The sequence below is a fragment of the Bactrocera dorsalis genome, chromosome 3, assembly GCF_023373825.1.
Source record: "Bactrocera dorsalis isolate Fly_Bdor chromosome 3, ASM2337382v1, whole genome shotgun sequence".
Taxonomy (NCBI): domain Eukaryota; kingdom Metazoa; phylum Arthropoda; class Insecta; order Diptera; family Tephritidae; genus Bactrocera; species Bactrocera dorsalis.
The window spans coordinates 31,515,137-31,532,836 of NC_064305.1; the positions used below are offsets into that span (position 1 = coordinate 31,515,137).

A 17,700-nucleotide genomic window follows, 5' to 3' on the forward strand; every position below is an offset into this window, starting at 1 on the left:
GTGGTGCCATCTATATGTCGACTGGTGCGTTAGAATTTGCTATCTTTATCGAATGTCCAGTGAGAATTTCAGGACATTTAATCAGAAGTGAAGTTATTGCTTTTTAAGTGTCAGTATGTTTTTGTTATCGGTGCGAACATGAGCTTCGAACAAAGAGCCAACATTAAATTTTGTTTAAAATTGGTAAATCTTTTACAGAAACGTTTCAATTGATGAAACAAGTTTATAGCGATGATTGCGTATCCCGTAGCAGAGTTCACGAGTGGTTTCAACGTTTTCAAAATGGTCGTGAGGACAGGATTGACGATCAATATGTGAGCCAATAAAAATCCGGGATCACCGGAATCCGTGATCACCGGAATCCGTGATCGAAATCATCATTGAAATTCATGAAGATGGAATTGAAAAAATGCAAAACATCGATTTATCGAATTTTTACCGAACATTTGGGACTACGAAAGGTTTGTTCCGCACAAATTGACTGACGACCATAAATTGCTCAGAATTCGTAAGATTCAAATAGTCCTGTTTACTTTGGAACGCACCTTGTAACTTCAAACTATAACTATTTCAGAGTATGTGCCTTCTTTTTATTACGCAAAAAGTTTTGTTTAAATTGAATATCCAAACCACGCACATATGTCCATTAAGGTGGGCCAAAAATATTTTTTACTAGCTGACCCTGCAGCCGTTGTCCTGCGTGAAATTACATATGCGTTTTGAAATGAAGAGAAAGTTAAATTTATTATTTCTTTTTTTTTTCAATGTAACGCAGCTTGATAAACAACATTTTTTGGTTTCTGTTCCGGTGCGTAAATGTACAGAGAAGATAGTTTTCCAACTCGTGAGCACGCCACGTATTTTTGGCCGTGCAAAAAATTTATGCCATACATTTCTAGCGACTATCCTTGTATAATGATGATTGTCATCTCAAATGCAATTTTTACTGGAAACTGAATCCGTTTGAGTTAAAATGGCAAATCAATAGAACTCAAAGGAACTCGTAGAATCAAGCATTCTGCCCTTTGTATTCGATAGGTGCATCACAATCAGTCGGGTTCCATTACACAGTTTCGGCGCATGAAGATTGCGAAACATAATAACAACAGACCCAACTTTGAGACGCAAATAATGCGGTGGCATACCAATCCTCTCCAAAGAATTTAGAAATTCCACTGGATAATTCACGGCGTCGTCTTTTGAATTTTCCAGTTTAAGTCAACAACATCGGTATTTTTGGCAGCTAACATTGCGCGTACACTTAAGGAATCGCAGTTACGATAATTTGGCCACTATTCGGATACACATTCGTGATGAGTTCATCTTTCGTGAATGGATAAACGGCAGATGGAATTGATATCAAACCATCGGAAGTATCAACCGAAATTGATCCCATTTCAATTTTTAGTGAAGACGATGTAAAATGTCTTCGGCAATGTTATTTTTCTTCGTATCCCATAATAGACGCGGATTTGAAGCTGATATGTCAAAATGACTATCGCGAAAAGTGTGCGAACTTCATTTGCATTCCAGTGATTATCATTTTCCAGCAATTGTAATTGCTGGCTTGCTTTTCAAAAAGTTGCATACACCATATCATTCACAGTACGCAATGACTTAAATGAAGTGGAACCACGTACGTTAATCAATGGCAACCGAAGGTAGAAACAATCGTAAATTTTCGGCGGATTGTGTAAATTCGTCCTAATGCATTAGTTGATAAGACACCTGGATGTCCATCTACTGGTTGGCTTTGCTGTCTGCGTAATTATTCGACGATACATTCCATGTATAATATCAAGGTATTTTCGAATAGAGCAATGTTCTCAAAAACACATCACTGACGAAAGTTGAGAAAAAACTCGTCAATGTTAATTTTGTTGCTGGCGATGTTTCCACTGGCTATACTGTATTCTCTGGGATGAAACACATCTTTGGCCTTTCTCCAAATTAACTGCGAGACGCACAACAGTCGGAAAACGTTCACGAATTGCAAAAGTAAATATCCTACAAAGCGCTTTATTGCAGTTCACGTATCGACCGTATCGTTCAAGATACATCATCCTTTGGTGATGTACATACAAACGTATTTTATCGATTATACCAAACTGCAATACTCAACATTGATATGAGTTTTGAATGTGAATTAGACAATGATGGTGAATATAGTACGATCCATGTGTTGTCAACTTCGATATTCACGCCTCTGACTCACGCCATTGTCGTCTGGTGAGCGACGCCGATACTGTGGATATCCATCATTTCCAAAAGAAAAGCACGTGGATACTGTTTCGTGCATTTACACACAAATCGAAGTGGGATTGTGGTGTTCGCAAGTTCCATGAACCTTATTGGTTTTCATCATTTGTATAATACTGGATCTTCTTTCTTTGCATCAGGAATTTCCGCATAATTAAATACTCGTAATTTCATCAATTTGATCTGGTGTAACCACCATCCAAAGAATAATGTGTGCGTGCGGGAAACCTCTTTTTTGCCACTCAACAGAATACATCTAGCAACTGACTGCACCATATATATGTTGCTTCAAGATAAAATCCATCGAAGCTGTTGCTTGAAAAGTCTTGCTCTGACATCGTGACGATCGCTTGCTGATTGATCGCGATGCATAATACCGCACGTATGGCATCGCATTTTGGGAGTACTCGTACATGGCTGCTAATGTATGTTGATGCCAAAAAGATCGCCGACCGATATTAGCACGACCTCTTCATAGCATCGTAACAAATTTCAATCTGTAATTGATCACTTTGTTTGCAACGCACATAACATTTTCACTGAATAATTTTCAAAAAATTTTGAAGCAAACGCCAAATTTGAACGATTTAAATAATTGAAAAACAAAACAAAAAAATTGAATAAAAAAAATTTGTATGGAAAAAATTAACTTTTTGGAATTTTCCAATTTTCCGACTTTTCCTCATGAAAGACATACAGGTTTTTTATTTCTAAACCTTCCCCGATTCACACAGAACATTCCCTTCATTTCATTTCATCAATACTGGTTCAGCCGTTCTTTTAGCGTTACTAAAAAACAAACATTCATTCGTTTGTATGAGAAAAATAAAAGGGCTGTTTTTAGGGGTTTTCCGGCAATTATTCGAATTTTTTCCTCCGCAGAAACCATCTCTGAACCTTAACAAACATTTTAAAAAAAGAATTATCAAATTTGGTTCAGTCGTATGAAAGTTATAAGCGTACATACATTTTGGCGATTCATTTTTATTTATATGTATATGTATGTATGTAGATTTTTAATGTACACAAACAAATAGTTGCTAAGCGAGAATCAACACTTATTCTTATAGGAAATTTACCTTAATATCCATATATACATACATACATATATGCACACATACCCATACATATGTAGTTTCACAATATAACGAGCCATAAATGCGATTATAACAGCATTTAAAAGTTATTAAGGCGATGCATGGCAGAAGGATACTATTTTGAATAAAATAAATAGATTTTGCGGAAAAAACAATTTGTTCTGTTTTTTTTTTGAAGTCCTGTTTACTATGGAATGCACGTTGTATATCACAGAAAGCTCAAATTGTCCATTCCGCAGAGTTTTGTGCTATGTTCATAGAGCTTCGAGTGTCTGTACACTGTAAATTCTTTCTATGTGCTAAGTACTTTAAATCACACTCTGGCAACGATATTTTGAAACCAAATAGGTCGAAGCTCTTCGTAAATCCATTTAGAGTAGATGGCGTCTTTGAAAAACATGCGAATGTCATGAAGCCCGCCACGGAGTCTGGAGGAGGGCTTCAACGAACTTTTAAAATATTCAACAAGAAGAGTTAAAACTACTTTACTTCACTCGGTTGTAAAAGATCACCGCAGTAGGTGCAGAAGCTACATATATACATAATTCCAAATATATACATATGTAATGTTGATAACTGAGCTTTCAGCTGCATATAAGCGAACATTATAAGTAGTTTTTCTTAGGTAAAGAAGAACTTTATTTTATTTCGCAAGTATACCGCAATATCGCCTCGGGGAGTAAACAGAAGTAGAGAGTAGAAGAGCTTAAGTTACCGAAATGCTATCATGATGCCACTAAGGTAGCGTATAGCTGGATCGCGGGGTTTTAGGAGAGCATTTTAATTAAAATATCCAGAAAATAATAAAAAATCAACAGATACTACGGCAGCGTTCTTAATTTTTTCAACATATTACCAAGGCACATATGTAGTCTACGTTTTGAAAAGAAAAAATTTATAAATTCTAAATATGTACTATAAATTCTACATATCTGCCTATCCACGGAGAACGATCCTGCGGAGCTCGAAATCCTCCACCACATCACTTTTAAGGGGCGCTGATACTTAACTATGTATCTATCCTACGTAGAGTGGCGAGAGTGTTATACATTCCGAAGGTAGGTACACTGTCACAACACCTGTGGTCAATTGTAGCGAATGAGCTTCTCAAGAACTCTAAAAGAAAGCACCCTTACTGATAGCCTATGCTGATGATATAGCTGTACTAACAACAGGGAACTTCGTAGAAACAATCAGTAACGTGATGAACAAACCTCTGTCGGCCAACGTAGACGTATATGCTAATAAGATGGATAGGGTATTCTTTAGAAAGAAGAATATCCCGGCATATCTGTGGAACGGGGTTGAGTTATAAATTAAGAAGCTTTCCAAGACCTTGGGAGTAATTTTGGACATGCGAGCCGAATGAGAACGAGTAATGACAATGCAATGAAAGTGCAAGGAAGTAGGCATTAGAGATACTGGAACACATCCTTTGCTTCTGCCCAGACGTATATGGAATTCGGCTTATCTAAGACCTTCAGAGTTCAAGGTTCTGGATGAGATATTAAATCGCTTGACCATCAACTCAAATTTAACTGAACTTCTATCTGGCATTACTACAAAAAACAGAATATCCATGTATGGGGTGACTGTCAGTCAGTAGGCGCCAGGCAACAGCGGACTCGCAATTGTAAATCTGATGAGCTAGCAAGGAGAGTACCCTAGAACTGCTATCAGTAGAAGGAGAGCAGGGCGGTGCTCCCATATCCTCTTGTGTTCTACTACTAGATAGGTGAGCTCTACATTTCCAGCTCTGGGCCACCATCAGTATATGTCCTTTTGCCCCAAGATCAATAGCAAGATATATAATAATATCTTTGCCCTCGGTAAGGCTGGCCCTTTCCCTAGTTGTGCGGGTTTTAGCAGTTCGTTGCCGTCTTCGCGTCCATACTGTAAGGCTAAGAATCTTACCAGACGCCATCAGCAGAAGTTGTATGGAAGAAGACGAGGAGGAAACAACTCAACACATCCTTCTTGTGTGTCCCAGATTTGGGCGAAAAAAAATTCCGATTTTTTAAGTTCACAAGTAGATAAAATAACTTACTGAACTTTTAAAATTTTTCCAAGAGAATCCCGGGATTCGCTTTTGCGATTTATTTTTGCCTTAAGATTTGCTTTAATTTGCTTTTCTTCGCATTCTTTTTGTAGGTTGTCCTGCATTAGAGGCCTTCCTGCTGCAACGATTATGGCATTATGAAGTTCATAACTAATTTTCTGTTCGGTAGAACAGATTTATGTGCGTAGAACCATAAAGAATATCAAAAATAAAATCAAAAATAATAAAAACAAGTACGCAGGTAGTAACCCATTTCCAGTCGATTCAACATAACTATGATCCATATAAACTAAATAGTTGACTGCTTGGCTTTGTATATGGGTGGCAGGAAAATGACACAAGCAAAAACAGCAGTTTGGGTATGCACCTATATAACAAATAAATATATAGCACTTTAACTCAAGCTTACTATTTCATATGTTTATACTCTTCTAACTGTGTTCTAAATCTGTGTCAGTTGCTTGTCTAAGCACCCGCTAAGAGTCTTCAAGCGAGTGTTCAAGTGATTTAAGGTTGCACCTACACATGTGTATTTCTTATAGCATAATACGTTGAAAAAGATATTTAGCTTGATTTTGACCGTTCAGTTTGTACGCAGCTATATGCTGTAGTGTCCGATCTGAACAATATTACCGCACTGCCGTGAACAAAAAGCTATGCCAAATTTCATGAAGATTTATCATGAAACAAAAATCTTTTCCATACATTTTGATCGGTCAGTTTGTATTTCAGCTATATGATATAGTAGTTCGATCTGAGCAATTAGTTTCGTAATTGCAGAGTTCTTTTGGACAATAGTTCATTCCAAATTTCGCGAAGATATCTTGCCAAAGAACAGAGTTTCCCATACAAGAACTTCATTTTGGCCCGACATAGGCGCAGCTAATTGAATCTACGAGGTTTCTTTATAAGTATGACAAACTTTCTCACAAACTTAATTTAACCTCTTCAGGATATAAAAACTATTGAAACTAAACTCAACTCGTGCAAGCAAGTATTTTTTTTGAAGTTATACTTCTTGTACGACACCGGAAAAGGTTGCGTTAAATGCAAGTTGCGCAACCTTGCTTAATATGAATCTAACGCAATCTTGTCTGCGAAGATGCTCGAGCAGCAAGCGAAGCGGTGACAATCGGCGATCGTTTGTTCATTTCTTTCGGCACAGCTCGGCCGACACAACAACACAACACAATGTTGCCATGCTTATGCTGTTGTTGTTTTTGTAGAACAATGTTTCAATTTTTGGTTGGTGACATATTCACATGTGTGCGCATATGTATGTTTGTATGCTTGTGCATTATTGAAGTTATACTTCTTTTTCTTTCGTATGTCTTTCTGCGAATTCTCAACTATTTTATGTGACTTTTGTTTGAAATACTCTGCGTTGGCCTTTGAAAAGTTAACCCTAGACAGCTAACCTTCAGTAGCCCGCTATAAACCCTAACCATTCGTCGATTCGACGAGCATTGTTAGAGTGTCTTTATTTCATGCATTTAAACAATCTTTAATTATTTGTATTGCAAAAATATGTATTTCAGGAACTATTGTACAAAATGAAACATTCATTTTATATTCTATTTCAAATTGTATTTGTTGAACACATTTTTAATTAAGGCACTAGTTTTAATAAGATCCGAGAAGACAACATTTTTATAAAAAAAATTTAAAATAGAGAAACACATAACAGCCATTTCTTCTTTGGCGTACTTTAATAAAAAAACTATAAATATTTTGAGTAAGATATAAAAACTAATTTTTTAAAGAGCATTTTATGCAAAAATCAACTTTATGTTCACCACAAATTGCAGTGTTACATTTTGCGCATACCGACTTTGTCATGCGCCTTTTTTATAGGAACATAGACCGCAAGCTTTCCTTTTATTACTAGTTGGTACCTCTGCTAATTGAAGGTCATTGGTGGCTGATGGTTGGCTTTGACCTTGATTTTCATCATTATTGGGAAATAATATCTCTGTTATTTTGTTTTTGGTGTGGGTCGGCATGGTACGTATTTCCTGTCGGATTTTCAGCCAAGGTTCTACAAGTTGCGAATGCAGCTTCTTCATAAAATCACGCCTAGGCAGTATTTTTTCACCCTGTACCGAGACATTGTGGCAATAAAGTATGTAGCTGTTGATGCATGCTATACTCATCATTCCATAGAAAACGCACATTGGCCATCGATTGGTTTTTCTGCTGCATGACATTACAGAGCACATTTGATCAAATGTGTCAACGTCACCTTTTGTAGAATTGTGGAACTCAATCATGCGTGGTTTTTTATTTTCTGGATTAACTGAGGCTTCCTCATCACAAGAGGAAAGCATGCAAACCATTTTTGATGGTTTAGGTTTGAAGGAAAGAAGTGTAAGGGGTCCATCACACACGAACATCGATGTATTCACCTTTCTGGATGTATTGACTTCGGTGGTTTGATTATTCCTCTTACTTCTTTTCTTGTTCTTCATTTCTTCTGGAATTTCCCTTTTATTAGAACGTAATGTTCCTACAATTGTCAGCTTATAAGGCTGCTGAAGTAATTGCTTTGCTAGTGGTATTGAGGTAAACCAATTGTCCATGGTAATGTTTCTGTTCGTGCCGTGAATACTACGAGTAAGTTCCTTTACGAAGTACTCTCCCAAAGGCATCCCTCCTATATTGGTTCCTTTTCCGAGATATGGTATACAGTCGACCATATACCTTGTGCCACTATCACACATCATTTCTAACTTGATCCCATACTTGGCGGGTTTATTTGGTATATACATTCTGAACTTGCACCTGCCGCGGAAAGCCAGTAGCTACTCATCAACAGTAACATTTGTTCCGGGAACATAGTTTTGGCGGCACTGGACAATAAGCATTTCCCATATATCTCTTATGGGGGTAAAAGTATCGTTTTTTGCCGTTGTAAGCGAACTGCTCTATCATCAAAACGCAGACATAGAAGAAGGAATTCGCACTTGTCTTTGCTCATACAAGATACATATCTTGTACCACAATACTCTGAATTGAAGAATTCATCAAGGGTCAGATGGTTGTCTTTCAATGCTGCAGTTAACACCGTAATTCCCAACAGGGCTCTGATCTCCTCTTTGCTAGTGTTTTTTGATACTGACTCATAGTTCTGTCTTTTCATCTCAATCTCTTGTTCATTTTAAAATCTTATGAATTGTTCAAATAACATTAGCAGGTCGACAATATCCTTTACTGCGCGAGTTGGCCCCCTGGCTCCACGTACTATATTTATTGCTGCTGTTCTATTCGAAGTTCGCCCTTTGCGCGTAGCCCAAATATGACGGGACCGACTGCGGATAGTGCTGCTTGAGAATGCCAAGATACTAGGATTGTTGCGTCAAGCGACAAGATATATATGTATATTTAAACCTGAAATTAAAATTAAGAAAAATGAATTGTAAAAAATTATAAAGTATTGAATTATTTAAATTATTGTATACTTACCTGAATTATGCATTCATACTACTAATCTACTACTTACCTTAATACTTACCATAATCTATTACAATAATGAACGAAAAGTTGAAGATAATTATATTTACCCCTTTTTTATACATATGAACATTACCACTAGTTTAAGCCGTTAGTTTAAGATTTAGGCTAAGCAACTAAATGAAATTAAATAAAGAAGTATTGTATTAAGAACCATCGAATCGACCGGACGCGTTTTCATTTATTATCGCATTTATTTTCGAGACAGGCAATTAGGCTTCTTGTTTTATTCGCGCATTTCCCAAGTTTATATTTTCTTTTCTCAAAAACGCTTGAGAATTTTCATGGCGCCCGAGCAGGGACCTGAGTGCGTGAACTTAGTTATTTTTTTAATAAAGTGCCAACTAATATTGTTAGTGCTAATTTTCGAATTTTCGTTTCTAATTGCCTGTCAACTCGTTTCGTTTTCGGCCTTTCGACAAGTGAAGTGAAAACAAATTACCTGAAAAAACCTGAAAAAAAAAGAAATAACAACATCACATACTTACATATATACATAGAAAATACAAAGCAAAAACGTGTAGTGATAGTGATACCTAACTACATGAAAAATAAAAATAAAACATAAAATATAAACACAAAACTAAAGTGAAAATAAAAAGAAAAAGTGGCGGAAAAGTGTTTAATACTTACATACGTGAATACTTGAAAAAATACAGTGGCCAAATATAAACGCAAATATACATACATAGATGTGAAATAGAAAAAATTCCAACATAAAAAACAAATATATACAAATTACATACATACCGTACATACGTGATAAAGAGTGTGTGCAAAAAAGTCTACTTACCTGTGCTACCAAAGTTCTAAAAAGAATAAAAAGAAGTAAAGGAGAAAGAACGTGTGCAGTGTAGTTGCTGGAATAAAAAACATATAAATACATACTGACAAATTAAAGAGAGTGCAAGCACATAGTCAACTGGAAAAGAAATAAACAAGAAATACATACATACAAATATATTGTGTGCATAAAGAAGCGGAGGCTGTGTTAACACACCAACAGTGAGTTACAAAAATTTCCACCAAAGCGTTTATACAGTTTCGTGACAAAAGTAATAATTACTAAATTACCGGTCTAACGCTAATAATAAAAAAAAAAAAAACGCTAAAACCGTAAGTGCCACTAAGTGTCCGTTGTGAAAAAGTGCCGTGTCCAGTGCCGCAATCAAAAGAACCGGTAAAAGCAAAAGTGCCGATATTGCGAATCCGTTGCTTCTACAAACACTCCGTTGCAATCATCCGTTCCTGCCAATCCGTTGCTGCGGTAATTACTTCGTTGAGATCACGTCCCTGTTATCGCACCGCTGCTGCCATCAACCCGCCGCTACCACAACGCCGCTGCTGCCATCACTCGCTGCTGCCATCAAGCCGCTGCTACCATCACACCGCTGCTGCCATCGTCGCTGCTGCCATCAGTCGCTGCTACCATTAATCGCTGCTGCCATCACACCGCTGCTGTCATCGTCGCCGCTGCTGCCATCGTCTCTGCTACCATCAAACCGCTGCCGTCGTGGGAATGAGCTGCCACTGCATTCTCTGCAAAAGGGACGTAAGCGCCGGCAAACAGCCGACGCACCAGGTAACGAGTGCGATTTACTGAAAGCAGTGCAAGCAAAAAATAAAACGAAAAACCAAACAAATAAAATTAAAATAAAAACAAGTGCACACTTTCAGTTTTTGGCTCTCCCTTTTCACTTGACATCATATTGATTATATTGTATTTATTATATATACATATACATATACATATAAATTAGTACATACTCATATGTACGTACATATATACATATACGAATTAAAAGTGAATAAGGGATTTTGGGATTTTGCGGTAGCCCTTTATTTTGAAATAAAGGTGAACAATTCTTAATTGCAAATTAAATTATTATATTTTTCGCAATTTTTTCGATCCGCGTTTGCAATTATCGGTCGTTTTTTCGCAATTTTTGTCGATTTTCGTTCGGACATTTTCCGATTAAATTACTTTTTTGTGCTATTGCTCATTTTGCGCATTTATCGGTTGGCTTTCGTATACTTGGGAATCGATATTATTTTTTTTTCGTTTTCGTCACCGATTCCAAATATATTTGTTGCCAACTTTTATTGCGATTAGTTTGGCTTTCGTATATTTGGGAATCGACATTTATTTTTCGTTTTCGTTATCGATTCTTAGTATGTCTGTTGCCAACCGTTATAGTCTTTTTTCGTAAATTTAATTTAAACAAGCAAAATGAGCAAGCCAAAGCCAACTCTCGCAAGCCTGTCTCCAAGTAAGGAGTTGACGGACTTAAAATCGTTAAGACGTCAAAGAACGGTTGCGAAGAGTAGTATTTTGCGCATTAAAACGGGCCTTCTTGAAAAGACAATGTCTTTAGATCCAATCGAATTGGAATGTCGTCTAGATATATTAAATTCACATAGTGAAAAATTAATGAAGTGCCAATCAAAGATTGAAGAAATTGATGAAGACGACATGGCCCGAGGGGAGTTAGAGGACATAATCGTTGAAACGAAGTCCATAATAAAATCAATTTTAGCGAAAAATAGAACTTCACTTGCCGAAACATCTTTTGTAGCTTCTCACAGCTCAAGGCTCCCTAAAATGAATTTGCCGAAATTCAAGGGAGAATATTCAGAGTTCAAAAATTTTATGAGTTTGTTCGAGAGCTTGGTTCATAACGATCCAAATATCCCAGATATTGAAAAATTTAACCATTTGGTTAATTGTCTATCTGGAGAGGCTTTGGGAACAGTTAAAGCGTTTCAGATGTCGGATGAAAATTATCCGAAAGCGTTGGCAAGTCTCAAAAAAGTTTATGATAATAAATGTTTGATATTTTTCAATACAATATCTAAACTTTTTGAGCTGCCAACAATTCCAAAGCCTTCTGCGCCTTCCCTGCGTTCAATGATTGACGAAGTGTCCGCGGTATATGATTCATTGCTATCGCTGGGCGATGAAAAACAAATAACGGACGCAATAATCATACATATTGTAATGACAAAGGTTGACCCTGCCACCCGATCCAAATGGGAAGAAGCGCTGGACTATGACAAACTGCCACTGTGGAAGGACTGTGAGGCCACCTTAAATCGAAGATACCAGCAGCTGTCAGCGGAAGGAGCATCACACTCTAGGACGAAGCCCATACCTACAAGCAGTCCGCATCATGGGAAACAACAACAGATGGACAGGACCAAATCGGCGTTGGTTGCTGCAAATACGAGGCAGCCTCTTTGCCAACAGTGCAAATCGAGGGATCACCATTTGACTGCCTGCCCCACCTTCAAGGCGCTTCCGGTGCAGCAGAGGTTCGAGTTCGTGAAATCGGTGCCCTTATGCATAAATTGTTTGCGTAAGGGACACACTGTCTCTAAATGCAGAGCGGATAGATGTCGTGTGTGCAACCGATCGCATCACACATTATTGCACCAGTATCCGGTTTCCTTCCCCGCTGCACCTCATCCGCAACCATCAACCACACATGCCATGCATACAGCCAGTATGCCGGATCGGGTCATGTTGGCTACAGCAGTAATTTTAGTGAGAACCAGCTGTGGAGATTACCTGCCTGCGAGAGCCTTGCTGGACTCAGGCTCCCAGGTCAACTTTATGACGGAGGACTTGGCACAAAAGTTGCGGATTCGACGTCAGCACAAAACATTAAGCGTAATTGGAATTGGCAATTCCAATACAAAAGTGGGGTCAAAACTAAACGCGTTTGTCAAGTCCCGGTTGAATAATTTTGAATTTTCGGCGGAATTCTGGGTAATGCGATGCATTTCGGCAAATCATCCAGACCATAACATCAATGTTAATGGCTGGCATATTCCGCACAATATTGAATTGGCGGACCCAGAATTCCACAAATCTAAAAAAGTGGACATCCTATTGGGTGCTGAAACATTTTTCGACCTTTTAGCTGTTGGCCAAATTAAAAATGGTCCTAACCAACCAACACTTCAGAAAACCCTTTTAGGATGGATTGTGTCTGGCAAATACGCCAGTAATATAAGTTCTCCTCCCAGATTACATAGCACATTATGCCAAGCTGAAGAAGACTTAACGTCAATCGATTCAGTAGTCCAAAAATTTTGGGCTCTAGAAGAATTACCTTCAGAATCAAATGGCATCAAATTCACACCAGAGCAACAACAGTGTGAAAATTTTTTCGTTAATACTACTCAAGTATTGCCTTCAGGACGGCTTCAAGTCAGAATGCCCTTTAAAGCTGACCGTACGTTACTCGATCACTTATATGAAACCGCAGTTCGGCGGTTTCAGGCCCTGGAGAGAAGGACATTAAAAGATCCAGAACTTCGCAAAATGTATCTGGACTTTATGAATGAATATAGAGCCTTGGGTCACATGAGCCCAACGAACAATAAGATCCCGAGTGAGCCACACTACTTCATTCCGCATCAATGCGTTTTAAGGCCCGAGAGCACAACAACCAAATTACGTGTCGTATTTGATGCTTCGAGTCGATCTTCAACTCAAATAGCGTTGAATGAACTTTTGATGGTAGGTCCAACCATCCAAGAAGAATTATATTCAACTCTTCTTCGTTTTCGATTACATAAGTATGCACTAACAGCGGACATTACTAAAATGTACCGTCAAATAATGATGCATGAAGAAGACAGAAATTGTCAACTTATTGTGTGGAGAGAGCATCCTTCTGAGCAAATTCAAATTTTTCGTCTCAACACCGTAACATACGGCACTGCGCCTGCTCCATTTCTCGCAACACGGTGTTTGCAAATGCTCAGTGATGCCAATACAATGAAATACCCACTCGGTTCATTGGCCATCAAAAGAGACTTTTATGTTGATGATTTATTAACAGGGTCCGAAAGTTTTGAGTCTCTAGATCTTTTGAGAAGTGAGGTAATTAAAATATTAAACTCGGCAGGATTCTCCTTAACGAAGTGGTTTTCGAACCACCCTAAATTTTTCGACAGTGATTGCACTGAAAAGTCATTAAGCTTCAATGACAAAAGTTCCACTAAAACGTTAGGAATCCATTGGTTGCCGAAAGAGGATTTGTTTCGATTTGTTTTAGATGACAATTTTAATGATCTGCGAGCCACTAAACGAAACATATTGTCAGTTTCTGCTCGCCTTTTCGATCCTCTTGGATTACTAGCCCCACTAGTTACCAAAGCAAAGATCTTATTGCAAGAGCTTTGGATCCAAAAACTAGATTGGGATGAGTCGATTCCATTGCGCCTTGACACTAGCTGGCAGAACTTTAAAGCCAACCTAATGCAGCTCTCATCTATAAGCATTCCTCGTTACGTAAACGTTGAGTCGAGTGCCACCTGCCAAATACATGGCTTCTCCGACGCCTCAATAAGGGCGTACGGATGCTGCATATACATACGAAGCCAATCTGCTAGTGGTATTAAATGCATGCTGCTTACTGCAAAGTCTAGAGTGGCTCCGCTGAAGACCAAATCTCTTCCGCGTCTTGAGCTCTCGGCAGCACATCTTCTTTCGAAATTATGGTCAAGAGTAGCGCCTATGTTGAGTCGACATTTCGAAAATATAACATTTTGGACAGACTCTGAAATCGTTTTACATTGGATTAAAACACATCCATCTTCACTACAAACCTTCGTCGCAAACAGAGTGTCCGAAATCCAAGAGTTGACTGACAAAGTACATTGGCGACATGTGCCAACGAAACAAAATCCTGCGGATCAAGTGTCTCGGGGTTGTAACGTGGACGAATTGAATAATTCAATATGGTTTGGCGGTCCACAGTTCCTCCTAGAAGACCCTGCATTATGGCCAATTAATAACCACTTCCAGCTCTCACCAGAAGACGAAGCATTAGAGAAGAAGAAAACCACATTTACGTTAATTTCGACTGCTGAGAAAAATTCAATATTGGACCTCATTGAAAAATTCTCTTCTCATAAAAAATTGCTTCGTGTGGTCGCATATATATTACGATGGATCAGGCGACCACCAAATTCCTCCAGGGGCCAAGATCTGACTTCAGAAGAGCTAAACTTGAGCTTTCTAAAAATTGCACAGGTGGTCCAACATTCAGAATTTTCGGATGTTATTCAAAAATTGCATAAAGGCACCACCCTACCCGCAAACTTGCAAAAACTTAACCCGTTTTTGCATGAGTACTCGGATATGTCGCTGTCATTCAAATTAATCCGAGTAGGAGGTCGCTTATTAAATGCACCTCTCCCATACGATGCCAAATTTCCGCTTTTATTAAATAAAAGTTCGCACTTCGTTATAACGTACTTACGGTTCCTGCACATTCGAAATCACCACGCTGGGGCAAAAGCGTTGGTTGCGCTTCTTCGAGAACGCATATGGCTAATTAATGCCCGAGAAGCTTGCAGTAGAACCGTAAGAAACTGTATACATTGTTTTCATTACAAGCCGAAGTTGCAAAACCAAATAATGGGAAATTTGCCAGTCGAAAGACTTCGAGCACTACGGCCCTTTCTTATATGTGGCGTAGATTTTTGTGGTCCGATATATACAACTTTAAAAATACGCGGTCGACCACCCGTAAAAACATATATTGCAGTTTTCGTTTGCTTTACGTCCAAAGCAGTACATTTAGAGTTAGTTTCAGACCTATCAACTAATTCATTTATTCTCGCCCTAAAAAGGTTCATTGGACGCCGAGGAATCCCGACGAAGATATTCAGCGACAACGCCACCAATTTCGTCGGCGCCGATCGCAAGCTGCGCGAATTGAAGGAGGCGTTTCTGGCAATGGGTCCAGAACTGAAGAGATCCGCAGCAGACGAAGGGTGCAGCTTCATCTTTATACCACCGCGGGCGCCGCACTTCGGCGGATTATGGGAAGCCGCGGTGAAGTCCGCCAAACACCACATCGTTCGGGTAACCGGCAGCGCGCTACTCACAGCAGAGGAGTTAGCAACAGTGTTGGCCGAAGTGGAGGCCATCCTCAACTCTCGCCCCCTAGTACCTCTCAGCCAAGATCCCAACGACGGCGAGGCGTTAACACCAGCGCATCTTCTAATAGGATGCTCCCTGCGGGCATTACCCCCAGAGAAGGTGCCAGTGGACCCAGTTCGTTGTTGCGAGAGATGGCAACTTGTTTGCTGTCTCAAGCAACAGTTCTGGCGACAGTGGTCCAAAGTATACCTGACGGGCCTTCAAGAGCGCAACAAGTGGCTGCACCCCAAACGCAACATGCAGCTCAACGACCTCGTTCTCGTCCACGAGGACAACGTGCCGCCGCAGCAGTGGGTACTAGGGCGCGTCGTCGCAACCGTCGAAGGGCAAGACGGCAAGGTGCGAGTCGCAGAAGTAGCAACCAAGACGGGCACGATTAAGCGCCCCATCCACAAACTGGCTGTCCTTCCACTGGATATTGAAGGAATCTGATCCTGTCAAGGTGGCCGGTGTTGCGTCAAGCGACAAGATATATATGTATATTTAAACCTGAAATTAAAATTAAGAAAAATGAATTGTAAAAAATTATAAAATATTGAATTATTTAAATTATTGTATACTTACCTGAATTATGCATTCATACTACTAATCTACTACTTACCTTAATACTTACCATAATCTATTACAATAATGAACGAAAAGTTGAAGATAATTATATCTACCCCTTTTTTATACATATGAACATTACCACTAGTTTAAGCCGTTAGTTTAAGATTTAGGCTAAGCAACTAAATGAAATTAAATAAAGAAGCATTGTATTAAGAACCATCGAATCGACCGGACGCGTTTTCATTTATTATCGCATTTATTTTCGAGACAGGCAATTAGGCTTCTTGTTTTATTCGCGCATTTCCCAAGTTTATATTTTCTCTTCTCAAAAACGCTTGAGAATTTTCAAGGATCGTTACCTGAGCTTACTTCGTTTGAAGCAGAAGGTGTTGCAAGTCCCGACACATCATCCATCAAAGCACCAGAAACCCCCTCATGAACGTCTTTATCGCCCGAAAGTAATGATGACTCTTCTGACTGCTTATCACTTTCAACATTATCCACCAATACAGTGTCTTCAGTTTCGCTATCGGATAATTCCTCCAATGCCCCGTCATCGTCCTCGTCCATTAACAAACGCATTATACTTTCCTCACACAGCAATCGCCTTGAAGACATGATTAAAACTGTAAAAAATAAAAAACATATATTACATTAAATCCCTAACCATTCGTCGAAACGACGAGCATTATCGTCATATCTAGAAAAATATCGTACTTACCCACCAAACACGTGTGCCTCTCAAAAAAGCTCAGCGAACACTGAGTTGACAAGCAACGTTGTGATGATCAAACCTCGCGGGCAAGAGAGGCAACGAATATTCTTTCTCGTACTCGTCGAATCGACGAAGGTTAGCTGTCTAAGGTTAAGGCTATACTTTACAGGATTATTTCTGTAGTTAGCCTTCATTTACATTTTTTTGGAAATCGATCCGCGATGACGAGGTATATCTGACATCGTGAGGTTTATGAACTTCATTTTTAATTTTGTCTTGTGGCATATTAGAAATGATGTTTCTTCGAAAATCGTTCGCTTACAACGGATAAAACGACTTCTGAGTGGTGATTTTAATGAATAAATTCCTTTTGGTTGAAATACTCTGCGTTGGCCGTTGAAAAGTTAAGACTATACTTCTCAAGATCATTCATTTCTTTCATTTCTTCAAAGAAATTAATGACCTTTAGAAATATGCATATTTGCATTATTTTGTTGTCATTACCATATTCGTAGCAATAGAATTTCTATGGTATAAATAAAGTAATGGC

General features: G+C 38.8%; 1 pseudogene; it reads left to right on the top strand.

Moving 5' to 3' along the window:
* The first annotated feature begins 17,302 nt into the window (after positions 1–17,302).
* LOC125777976 (small nucleolar RNA U3) lies at positions 17,303–17,498 on the top strand (annotated as a pseudogene).
* Positions 17,499–17,700: the final 202 nt, after the last annotated feature.